Consider the following 12,043-nt stretch of genomic DNA (forward strand, 5'->3'; position numbering starts at 1 on the left):
CTTCTAATAATCCTAATAGTCATCATAATAATAATCATTAGCCTACAATAATAATAATAATATATGAAATTAATTTGGTGTGGTTATGATTTAATGTGATAAGTTACATCACATCATATTCAATATTGACAGGCATAAATCATCTTATGATTACGCGTAATCTAGAAATAAATTATGGCATTCCTGTATACACCCACATCAGATAAAAAAACTCAACCTTCAAAGATACTAGTTTATACAGGAATGCCCAGGTTGACATGGAAATATATTTTAAGAAACAATTACTGGACCTTGTAAGAGAAAAATATTACAATTTTGCAAATAGGTGAGTAAGCATATTGTCCCAAATGGAGCAGGGAGTCAGGTATTAATATCAATGAACAATCTGACCCATGAAATCATAACTCTTGATTGAAAAGGAGGATAGATAATTATTAATATGATATATATATAGCAGGAGGATAGATAATTATTAATATGATATATATATAGCAGAAATATGCCCAGCCATGCAGTGTAATAATAAGTCATTCAATATTCGCAGTATATTATAGCTGTGTGTCAATCAAGTAAGAATGTGAAAGCAAATTGCCTTACCGTAGCCTTAGGACCCTGAGGAAATCGGCAGGTCGCTGCAGGAAAGGTGCGCGCAGTGATTTGTATGCGCTGCCTCTCATAGCACGCGTATAGTCCATTTGATAGCGGCTCTGTATTCACAGGTAGAGCGGGATTAGGCATTTACTCCAGGGGACCCTCTCGGGTTTGGTCGCATTCTCGTTGATTTATCTCACATCTGAACGCGATTTCTCTTCCTTTCACCATTGCCTCTCGTTTCGGTGCCAACGCAAGGGCATTTAACCGGTAAAGGGGACATTTGCAAACGTTTTACAAAAAGTATGGACCAGTTGTAGATCAAACAAACAGTGAACAACTAAACAGCCGAAGAACGACCGAAAAGAAGGTGAGTTATTGAGTTATTCAACCACTTGCACAAGCAGCAGAGGTTAATTGTGACAACGTGATATGGCGCGGTCTGAAAAGTTCAAATCTCCTTGGTCTAATGGTGTAGTAGTGAAGACACATTTATAAGCCTATGAATTGTGAAAGAAAATGACTCAACCTGTTGATGAACTAATCTGAGTAGAGAGAGAGAGTGTGTATGTGTGTGTGTGTGTGTGTGTGTGAGAGAGAGAGAGAGAGAGAGAGAGTGTTAAAGAGAGAGAGAGAGAGTGTGTTAAAGGGGGGTAACGGTAGCCTAATAGTGTGAATCTAGGCTACATTAGTCGTCTCGATTTAAATATATTGATGACACATTCATTTTGTGCCTATAGGTTACACTTCCAGTTCGTCTAATGAAGCAAGATGCTTGAAGAAAGCCGATCATATTTTCGTTGTCTATTTTTACTCGTTTAGGTTACATAAACATTTTTTATGGGAGTTTATTAATTAGTAATTTACGTGGCATGGATGTGTAATCTATACCCTGCATTTGTTAGGTAATTCTCACGGGAGGACAGTGTTGATAGACCTCTGGAGAACAGTCATTATCATTTAATTTTAATTTTAAGATATGCTATTAAACACTAATTATCCCAGTTCCCACCCATAGTTTCTCACCTATGATCATTGGTAAATGAAGCCACCTTAGGGCCTGTACCAATTTTGCAATATAGTAGAATTGGAACTATGCCAGTCTGTAGTTTCTCTTGTGCTCTATATTGCACAATGGAGGACTGCATACGTTAGCGATAGAAAGTTGTTCCGCAGATGCAAGCACATTACGACAAGAGCTGTCCATTCATTGTGGTGCTGAAAGTTAGAATGGCCATTTTTAGACTGGGTGGTGGTGGCATCACGGGTGATGCAGAGAATACATGTAATAGTAGTTAAAATTGTATTCTAAGGATTGTCATAATATCTTTGTCTTTTATTCCGGTGGGTCCATATATTGTCACGCTTTGCACATAATAGCATGGAAACTATTGCTACAATATCAGTGAAGAGTAGCCTACATGTGTCACACCAGTGGTGCTTGATAGAGGGATTAAAATGAAACCTAATGTCTCTTGAACTTCTCCTCCTCCTTCATTGACATTGCATGCTTGTCACTTTATCTTGGGGAGTTTAATTATATGTGATTACAGAGTTTCTTGTATTATCCGTTTGAGGGCCTGCCCTTACCCCTCACATGGAACACACACACACACACACACACACACACACACACACACACACACACACACACACACACACACACACACACACACACACACACACACACACACACACACACACACACACACACACACACACACACACACACACACACACACACACACACACACACACACAAATTGGTATTTGTCTGGTTATTCACTCTGTCAGTTTTATTCAATAAGAATGAAGCAAATGGAATTAACTTACTCAAAACATATCACCTCTTGGTTCTTCCTTTGGGTATATTTATTTGATTTCCTCTACCAATAAAGCATAGTATGCCCACTTCCTATTACACATTCCCCACTATGATACCAGCTTTCAGCCATTAATAAAGTCAGTCACACAGTTTATACTTTAATTTTCTATTTCTTTGAGAGACTATAGACTTTTCATTATTAAATGTGATGTATCATGGGAAACTACAGGGGAGGAAGAGGGAAGTACTTGTGTTGACTGTTACCCTTCTACCTCCTCCTGTTGCCTGTCATGACCGACATCACTCATCCAAATCACAGACTGACACAGGGCATGTGCAGTCATGTGAATGTGGAACTGCATTGAATTTCAATAAAATATCCTTATGCATTATTGATGGAGACATAACACAATGTGTTTATAGCTGTGTAATGATTACAGAAAGGGAGTTGACTAGGGCAGGGACTGGTCATTTCATTCCACTATCAACTGACTGACATGTCTGGGAGGGGTTTTCCCCTCATGCTCATTTCACTGCAACGGATAAATGTTGGTTGTTCCTGTCTGTCTCAGAGATGGACAGCCACTGGCCTATCAGTTGGACTGATGTGCAAAAGCCCAAAATCAGGAAAAGGAATGTTGAGAAATGACAGACAGACGGTCTGACGATTGACAGACTGACAGACAGAGAACCTAAAAAGGGTAAAACTATGAAAGAAAAAGTAATACTGAGAGTAATGTGCACTTATTTTCCAGATTCATATTTTTACACTATTTTGTGTTGGTGTAATGTCTTTGTAATTCGAGACTGGGAAAGGCAAAGTGTGTATATTTCAGAGTTTGTGTGTTTCTCTCCTGATCCCTACAGCGTATTCCAAGCAGAGCGTCTATATTTCCCTGGAGAGATGTGTCTTCTCTGTGTCTCCCATCTCTTTCTCTCTAAGGGACTGTTGCTATGCCACGTCACTCCACCATTATTGAATTTCTCACTTTTCAGAAGCAAAATGTCTTTCACATTATAAAGGTGTGGAGAGGTGGAGAGGCTGCTTGCTTATTCAGTCTGGTAATGCAGTATCTCAGCCTTGGAAAAGACGAGATAGATTAATATTCATGAGTAGTTATTTTGGAAGGCATTTTTATGCTTCACTGTGGGGGCAAAATGAGTTTGCCTTGGAAAACAAGCCTTTGTGAGGCTGAGAGCTCGTCAGACGTCAATATTCAGTATCAAGACAAATGTGGGCAAATGGTTCTCGGTGGGGGACTGTCTGCTGTAATTAAAGAAGAGCTGACAGACTCAGACTCAGACTGTTTCTATGATTGTCTCTCTGTATGTGCTGATGATTGTCTGCATTACTTTGTTTAAAGGGAAGAAGACAAAGAAGAGGAAAGAAAGGAAGTAAAATAGAGTGAGACAAAGATAAAGAAAATAGCTGAGAGAAAGAAAAAAGGAAAGATGTTTGAAGTAGGGCCAACAATAAGACAGGCACACAGGGTGAAAGAAAGAATGAAGGATGATGGACACAGAGAGAGAAATAACGCAAAGATAGTAAAGAAGAGACAAAAAGAGAGAAAGGGAATGAACGATGGTTTGTGACAATTGTCTGGCCGTTCAATCAAAATGCTCTATTTACTGGGTGCTCTTCTGTGCTTCTCACCACTCAGTTGGTACACATGTTCTAGGAGATGGATGTTTTGGGTAATGACCCATATCCAATGTATGGACTTTGTCCTCCTCAATTGCCATAAGAAGTGAGTTATAATTCATGGCTTCTGCTCCCGGGTCGCCCAGGGGGAATCGATATCAGCGCACCTCCATTGCCAAGATGCCACCTTATCATTGTCCAGGCCATTGTTGTAATGTGGGGCTACTTGGCAAGTGGTTCTCCCCTTAATGTGGAATAACGACAGCTGCACATTTTATTTTTCCGTTTGTTGATTGAGTGCCTTTTTATTGAATTTCCATTTAAGCGGTTGTTTCTCCAAACCTTCCCCTCCTTTCATTTCACAGCAGAGAGACACTCTTCACCCCTGGCATTGGCTGCGCTGACAAATAGAAAACAGAATCTCAGGCAATGTGTCCAATTATTATTATATTTAAAAAAAAATGTTTACATATAGTTTAAGTTGTAAGTTTACATTCACCTTAGCCAAATACATTTTTCACAATTCCTCACATTTAATTCTAGTAAATATTCCCTGTCTTAGGTCAGTTAGGATCACCACTTTATTTTAAGAATGTGAAATGTCAGAATAATAGTAGAGAGAATGATTTATTTAAGCTTTTATTTATTTCATCACGTTCCCAGTGGGTCAGAAGTTTACATACACTCAATTATTATTTGGTAGCATTGCCTTTAAATTGTTTAACTTGGGTCAAACGTTTCGGGTAGTCTTCCACAAGCTTCCCACAATACATTTGGTGAATTTTGGCCCATTCCTCCTGACAGAGCTGGTGTAACTGGGTCAGGTTTGTAGGCCTCCTTGCTCGCACACGCTTTTTCAGTTCTGCCCACACATTTTCTATAGGATTGAGGTAAGGGCTTTGTGATGGCCACTCCAATACATTGACTTTGTTGTCCTTATGCCATTTTGCCACAACTTTGGAAGTATGCTTGGGGTCATTGTCCATTTGGAAGACCCATTTGCAACGAATCTTTAACTTCTTGACTGATGTCTTGAGATGTTGCTTAAAAATATCTACATGATTGTCCTCCCTCATGATGCCATCTATATTAGTCTATATCTATATGCCATCTATATTAGTCACTCCTGCAGCAAAGCACCCCCACAACATGATGCTGCCACCCCCGTGCTTCACGGTTGGGATGGTGTTCTTCGGTTTGCAAGCCTCCCCCTTTTTCCTCCAAACATAACGATGGTCATTATGGTCAAACAGTTCTATTTTTGTTTCATCACACCAGAGGACATTTCTCCAAAAAGTACAATCTTTGTCCACATGTGCAGTTGCAAACCGTAGTCCTACTTTTTTAATGTTGGTTTTGGAGCAGTGGCCTCTTCCTTGCTGAGCGGCCTTTCAGGTTATGCCAATATAGGACTTGTTTAACTGTGAATATAGATACTTTTGTACCTGTTTCCTCCAGCATCTTCACAAGGTCCTTTGCTGTTGTTCTGGGATTGATTTGCACTTTTCGCACCAAAGTACATTCATCTCTAGGAGACAGAACTCCTCCATCCTGAGTGGTATGACGGCTGTGTCGTCCCATGGTGTTTATACTTGCGTACTATTATTTGTACAATGAACGTGGTACCTTCAGGCATTTGGAAATTGCTCCCAAGGATGAACCATACTTGTGGAGATCTATCATTTTTTTCTGAGGTCTTGGCTGATTTCTTTTGTTTTTCCCATGATGTCAAGCAAAGAGGCACTGAGTTTGAAGGTAGGCCTTGAAATACATCCACAGGTACACCTCCAATTGACTCAAATGATGTCAATTAGCCTATAAGAAGCTTCTAAAGCCATGACATCATTTTCTGGAATTTTACAAGCTGTTTAAAGGCACAGTCAACTGAGTGTATGTAAACTTCTGACCCACTGGAATTGTGAGACAGTGAATTAATCTGTAAACAATTGTTGGAAAACTTACTTGTGTCATGCACAAAGTAGATGTCCTAACCTACTTGCCAAAACTGTTAACCTCTCTGGGATATGTGGAACGCTAGCGTTCCACCTGGCCAAAAGCCAGGGAAAATGCAGAGCGCCAAATTCAAATAAATTACTTACCTTTGACAAGCTTCTTTTGTTGGCACACCTATATGTCCCATAAACATAACAAATGGTCCTTTTGTTCGATTAATTCCATCGATATATATCCAAAATGTCCATTTATTTGGCACGTTTGATCCAGAAAACACTGGTTCCAACTTGAGCAACGTGACTACAAAATATCTCAAAAGTTACCTGTAAACTTTGCCAAAACATTTCAAACTACTTTTATAATACAACTTTAGGTATTTTGTCTGTGTTCAATACAGGAGGAAAACAAACTGTAGCTAGCTTTCTGGTCACGCACCTCTATCTAACAGTACACTACAAGTGACCCTCATTCTGAACAGGGCTACTTCTTCATTACACAAAGGAAAAACCACAACCAATTTCCAAAGACTTGTGACATCCAGTGGAAGCGGTAGGAACTGCAAGCAAGTGCCTTAGAAATCTGGATTCCCAATGAAAAACCAGTGAAAAGAGTGACCTCAAAAAAACAAAAATCTGAATGGTTTGTCCCCGGGGTTTCGCCTGCTAAATAAGTTCTGTTATACGCACAGACATGATCCAAACAGTTGTAGAAACTTCAGAATGTTTTCTATCTAAATCTACTAATAATATGCATATCTTATCTTCTGGGGATGAGTTGCAGGCAGTTGAATTTGGACATGCATTTAATCTGGACTTGAAAATACTGCCCTCTGTCACCAATAAGTTTTGAATAAGACATTTGTGGAGTGGTTGAAAAACTAGTTTTAATGACTCCAACATAAGTGTATGTAAACTTCCGACTTCAACTGTACATATGTCTTTAGTCATACCAGGAATCATTAATAGATGGTTATTCATTAATTTTTGGTCAATTGAGATGGAGATGTGTATGGCTGATAAGTGAGAACTGTGTTAAAACCTGTGTGTGTTGTGTGTTACTAACATGCTGTGTTGGTGTGTTGATGTGTTATGTTGTGTTCCAGCATCTATCCACAGACATAACAGAATCAGCTAAGAGGTCATCAGCCTGCAGTCCAGTCAGACAGATCATCATCTGTAACCCCTGGCGACAGACCTTCTCACTAAGCCTACCCTACTCAGCCTTATGACTGTCTATCATTCTCGCTGACAGGCCCCCAGTATCACTCTACCTCTCTGATAGTTTTAATACTTCCTGTCTCGCTCTATTAGCCCCTGTAATGCAGTGTCATAAGAATGGCTGACTGGCTGTAGAGCGCGACTGCATCCATCTCCTGTCTGTCTCCCCACAGACAGGCCCATTCCTCTCTGACAATGGCCTTTTCTCCATTGGATTTGCTCAACTCCTGTGTCCTCTCTTTTTCTTCCTCTCTCGCCTCCTTTTGAAAAAGGTCAAAGGTGATCGATGAGAGGGAACGTGGACGAAAATGCACTTGCATGAAATTAGACTCTCCTTCTCCACTCGCCCATCATAAAGCAAATTACGTTTACAGTGGTGAATCCCAAAATAAATGTTTAGACTGGTAAAAACAAATTAAGTTAGTTGTGCAAGACATTTAATAGATACAACTTTAAGTAGCATATTGTTTTTAAATGTGTGCATGCTTTTCTCCTCCGACCATACAAAAGCTGTTTTCAAAAGGGTTGTGGCAGATTTTATAACTCTTCCAAAAAAGACTCAGGTAGGATATACATTACTTTCCTTGACGAAAGGTGGCTATCGAAGAGGGGTGAACACTGTTCCGTTCACCTAACGAATTGACATCTCCTCGACCACTCGACCACTTATCGGTTTCCAGGTCATGGAGGACAGAGGAGAAAGGGTGGAGGACAAACTTTTGTCCAAATGAGAAAAGGCCACAGTCTGCGATTAGGTCTTCTACAGTTTGGATATTCAGTGTGTCACAGGTATATCTAAAGTCTACTCTGCCGCAGGTAGAGATCGATTCATCCCACTTTGAGTTTCCAGGTTCAGCCAAATGTCCTAAGCTTCATCTATCTTTCCCTTAAGGACGGCAAAGTGCCACACAAGTTCTAGGGAGGTTTCACACTAGCTTTACACAGGCAGATTAGTGATAGAGGCCAAGCTCCTTACGTCCCATGTCAACTGTGTGACCTCCTGTGAAGGATATCCTCCCTCGGGGACCTTTCAGTGGAAAGTTAAAGAACAGACACGCACACATCACACCAGGCCAGGCCACTATCATTACATCTGGGTGGGTAGTTATTCATGGGAAGATTTTATTTGATGTCTGTTCTTGCTGTGTGTGCATTTTCCCTCACTACTACCGTGTGTGTGTGTTTTTGGTATTGCTCTCCTTGTGTGGGCCAGATGCCCTCACAAGGACAGTAAAACAAGGAAAATTCTGGGACATCTCGCCGGTCCCCACAAGGACATTTTTTACTTTAGGGTTAGGGTTAGGGTTACAATTAGGGCTAGGGTTAGTGGTTTGGGGTTAAGGTTATGGTTGGTTATGGAAAATAGGATTTTGAATGTGAATCAATTGTTTAGTCTCCACAAGGATAGTAAAACAAATATGTGTGTGTGTGTCCTCCTTCTCTGCTCTGAGGGTGGGATTCAATAGTACTGTTCAGTGTCCCAGGAGACTTCCTGCTGGGCCCACTGATTTGGTCTCCAAATCTTCAGGAGGAAATAGCCGGTGGCAGACATTTCCTGTACTTACACTCTCCTTCAGCTCCCTGGCACCTGCTGATCAGTCATCACACACCAAGGTATGTCTCTGAGATGCGTGAGGCGCATGTGGAGGAAATGTCATTGTCCTGAGGAAGTACAGTTCCCGCTCAGCTCAGTCAAAACTGTTCGCTGCTCTGGCTCCCCAATGGTGGAACAAACTCCCTCACGACGCCAGGACAGCGGAGTCAATCACCACCTTCCGGAGACACCTGAAACCCCACCTCTTTAAGGAATACCTAGGATAGGATAAAGTAATCCTTCTCACCCCCCTTAAAATATTTAGATGCACTATTGTAAAGTGGTTGTTCCACTGGATGTCATAAGGTGAATGCACCAATTTGTAAGTCGCTCTGGATAAGAGCGTCTGCTAAATGACTTAAATGTAAATGTAAATGTCCTAGCTGACCTGGTTGAGGAACAGAGTTACAGTGCCATCTTTAGTCAATGATAGTGTTGGTCAATTGCTTCAACAGTTGATCAGGTCTATATAATTATCAAACGTATATATTGGTAGTAGAAAGGAAACACAGACTTTGTTTAAGTATTAAAAAATGATCCTTTAGTAATACAATTGTAGGCAGAGGTTGGCACAGAGTACAGTATATGATAGTTCTCCCCAGGTTCTGCAAGGGGTCTAAGACATCCTGCAACTTATATAGCTCAAAAGCATGTTCGACCGAAACCCGACACTTCACCACAGATACAGGGTGACATTTCACAGCAGGCGAGTCTTTAAGCATCTTCTGACAGTTGTGAATTCCACCAGGCCTGCAGTGGCTTTGTATTCTCAGAAAACCAGTCGTCTTCTCAGAACCTCAGCCAGCCACGGTGGGACCCAGACTGGAAAAGTGTGAACTTAGGCGGTTCCCCCCTTCTAAAGGCATCTGCAGAGCACAACACTTAAAACAGGTTTAACACACAAGTCTCATAAGTCTCACAAGTCTCACAAGGCCTCAAAATGTGACCTTAAACTATGCGATTATAAGAAAGATTCGTCATCAAATGGTGCATTCGGCTGCAAACAATCCTCAAAAGATTGAGGATAGTAATATGGGTCTGGGTGTGCACCCTTATCTGTTATGATGGTTGGGACGTCTTCTGGCAGTGTGATAGGTGGTGACACCCATGGCGCTCCTGGACCTTCACTGCTCTGGGTGTTGCTGCGATGACCTGGTGTGGGCCCATCCATCTGGGGTGGTTTCATTTTCTCTTGTGGACCTTCAGCCTGATCCATTCTCCAACGTCAAAAAGGTAGGCTATCTGGGTTGTCCTGCTCTGGAACTTCCTGGGCTTTCCTGTACTGGGAATACAAAGACCTAACAGCATGGTCTTTGTATAGTTCCTTCATGTATTTACTCAAATCATCATCCAGTGCATTCAGGTCAGTCAGTTTTGGAGTCATTGGTCTGTGTAAAGGAACATTCATTGGAAAATGAAAATTCCAAATAGTATCCGTAAAGTTCGTCGAAACATGTCAAATGATGTTTATATTCAATCCTCCGGTTGTTTTTTAGCCTAAATGATCTATAATATTTCAACCAGACAATAACGTTGTCAATATAAAAGGTAAACAAGAAATGCACATGCTGGTCTTACTCCCTCATTTATAAGAATACAAGCCTGAAACGATTTTTAAAGACTGTTGACATCTAGTGGAAGGCATAGGAACTGCAAATTGAGTCCTAAGTCAATGGATACTGTAATGTCATTCAATAGAAAACTACAAAACCCCCAAAAACTACTTCCTGAATGGATTTATCTCAGGTTTTCGCCTGATAAATCAGTTCTGTTATACTCACAGACACTATTTTAACAGTTTTGGAAACTTGTGTTTTCTATCCAAATCTACCAGTTATATGCATATCATATCTTCTGTTCCCGAGTAGCAGGCCGTTTAATTTGGGCATGCTTTTCATCCAAAATTCAGAATGCTGCCCCCTACCCTAGAGAGGTTAAGAGCTCATGTGGGCTAAGCCCTGTTCCGCGGTTCATACTATTGCACATTTTCATCAAGACTAAGGGGAGAGACACTACCCATGACTTCCCTGTGGAGTGGCATGCTTTGGCAAGCCCCCCTTTTATGGTTTGGCTAGCCCTCTCAGTTAACCCATTACTTTGTGGGTGGTTGATACAAACAAACATCTGATCTATCCCCATTTGGGCAGCCACCTGTACAACCACATGTCCTGTGAAATGGGTGTCATTTTCTGCGAAAAGAACTTCCAGAATACCAAATCTAGGGATTATATTCCTTACCAGAAGTTTCGCTACTGTTTTGGCATCACAGTGCACGGTTGGAAATGCTTCAGCCCACCTGGTAAATCCGTCAATTATTACCAGGTAGTATCTCTTTCTTTCCTTTCTTCAGCCATGTCTATGAAATCCATAGCTAAATGTGTGAACAGGTCGGCCAATGCTGTAAATTTCCCTGGTTTCAAGGGGGTACCCTTACCAATGTTGTATTGAATGCATGTGGTACATTTATACACGTTTGTTTAGCAAATTTCAATCAGATTTGGACAAAACCAGGTGTCAGATATTAGTCTTACTTTTTCCAACGTTTAGCACGAGACCCATCCAGTGAGACTATACCAAACCCTGCATGTTTCCTACCTGTCTCCCTATCAATAAAGGCAGAGCCATCGACAAAGAGAGTAACATGAGGGAGCTCAAGAGGTTCATCATAAAGGTCAGGTCGTCCATTTGAATCACATTGGAATTGATCAGGAAAATGTCTCTACCCAGTAGGCTAACAGGAGTGGCCGGAGAGTTAAAAAAGGGAGCCTTAATAGTATTACCTTCCACCAGGTCAATTGTCGTATCTTCAGACCAGCTTGTTATTTATTTTTTATTTTATTTTTATTTCACCTTTATTTAACCAGGTAGGCTAGTTGAGAAGAAGTTCTCATTTACAACTGCGACCTGGCCAATATGAAGCAAAGCAGTTCGACGCATACAACAACACAGAGTTACACATGGAATAAACAAACATAGAATCAATAATACAGTAGAAAAATATATAAACAGCATGTGCAAATGAGGTAGGATAAGAGAGGTAAGGCAGACTGTGGTGGCGAAGTAATTACAATATAGCAATTGAATACTGGATTGGTGGGGTGTGCAGAAGATGAATGTGCAAGTAGAGATACTGGGGTGCAAAGTAGCAAAATAAATAAATACAGTATGGGGATGAGGTAGATTGGATGGGCGATTTACATATGAGATATGTACAGGTGCAG

General features: G+C 40.9%; 1 long non-coding RNA gene across 1 annotated transcript in view; it reads left to right on the forward strand.

The window, feature by feature from the left end:
• Window positions 1-724: 724 nt before the first annotated feature.
• LOC123998994 overlaps window positions 725-12,043 on the forward strand; it is a 68,369-nt gene continuing 57,050 nt past the window's right edge. Inside the window, exon 1 of the long non-coding RNA XR_006832380.1 lies at window positions 725-961. This is a non-coding gene — a long non-coding RNA (uncharacterized LOC123998994). The remainder of the gene's footprint in view (window positions 962-12,043) is intronic.

The sequence above is a fragment of the Oncorhynchus gorbuscha genome, linkage group LG16 (genome assembly GCF_021184085.1).
Source record: "Oncorhynchus gorbuscha isolate QuinsamMale2020 ecotype Even-year linkage group LG16, OgorEven_v1.0, whole genome shotgun sequence".
NCBI lineage: Eukaryota > Metazoa > Chordata > Actinopteri > Salmoniformes > Salmonidae > Oncorhynchus > Oncorhynchus gorbuscha.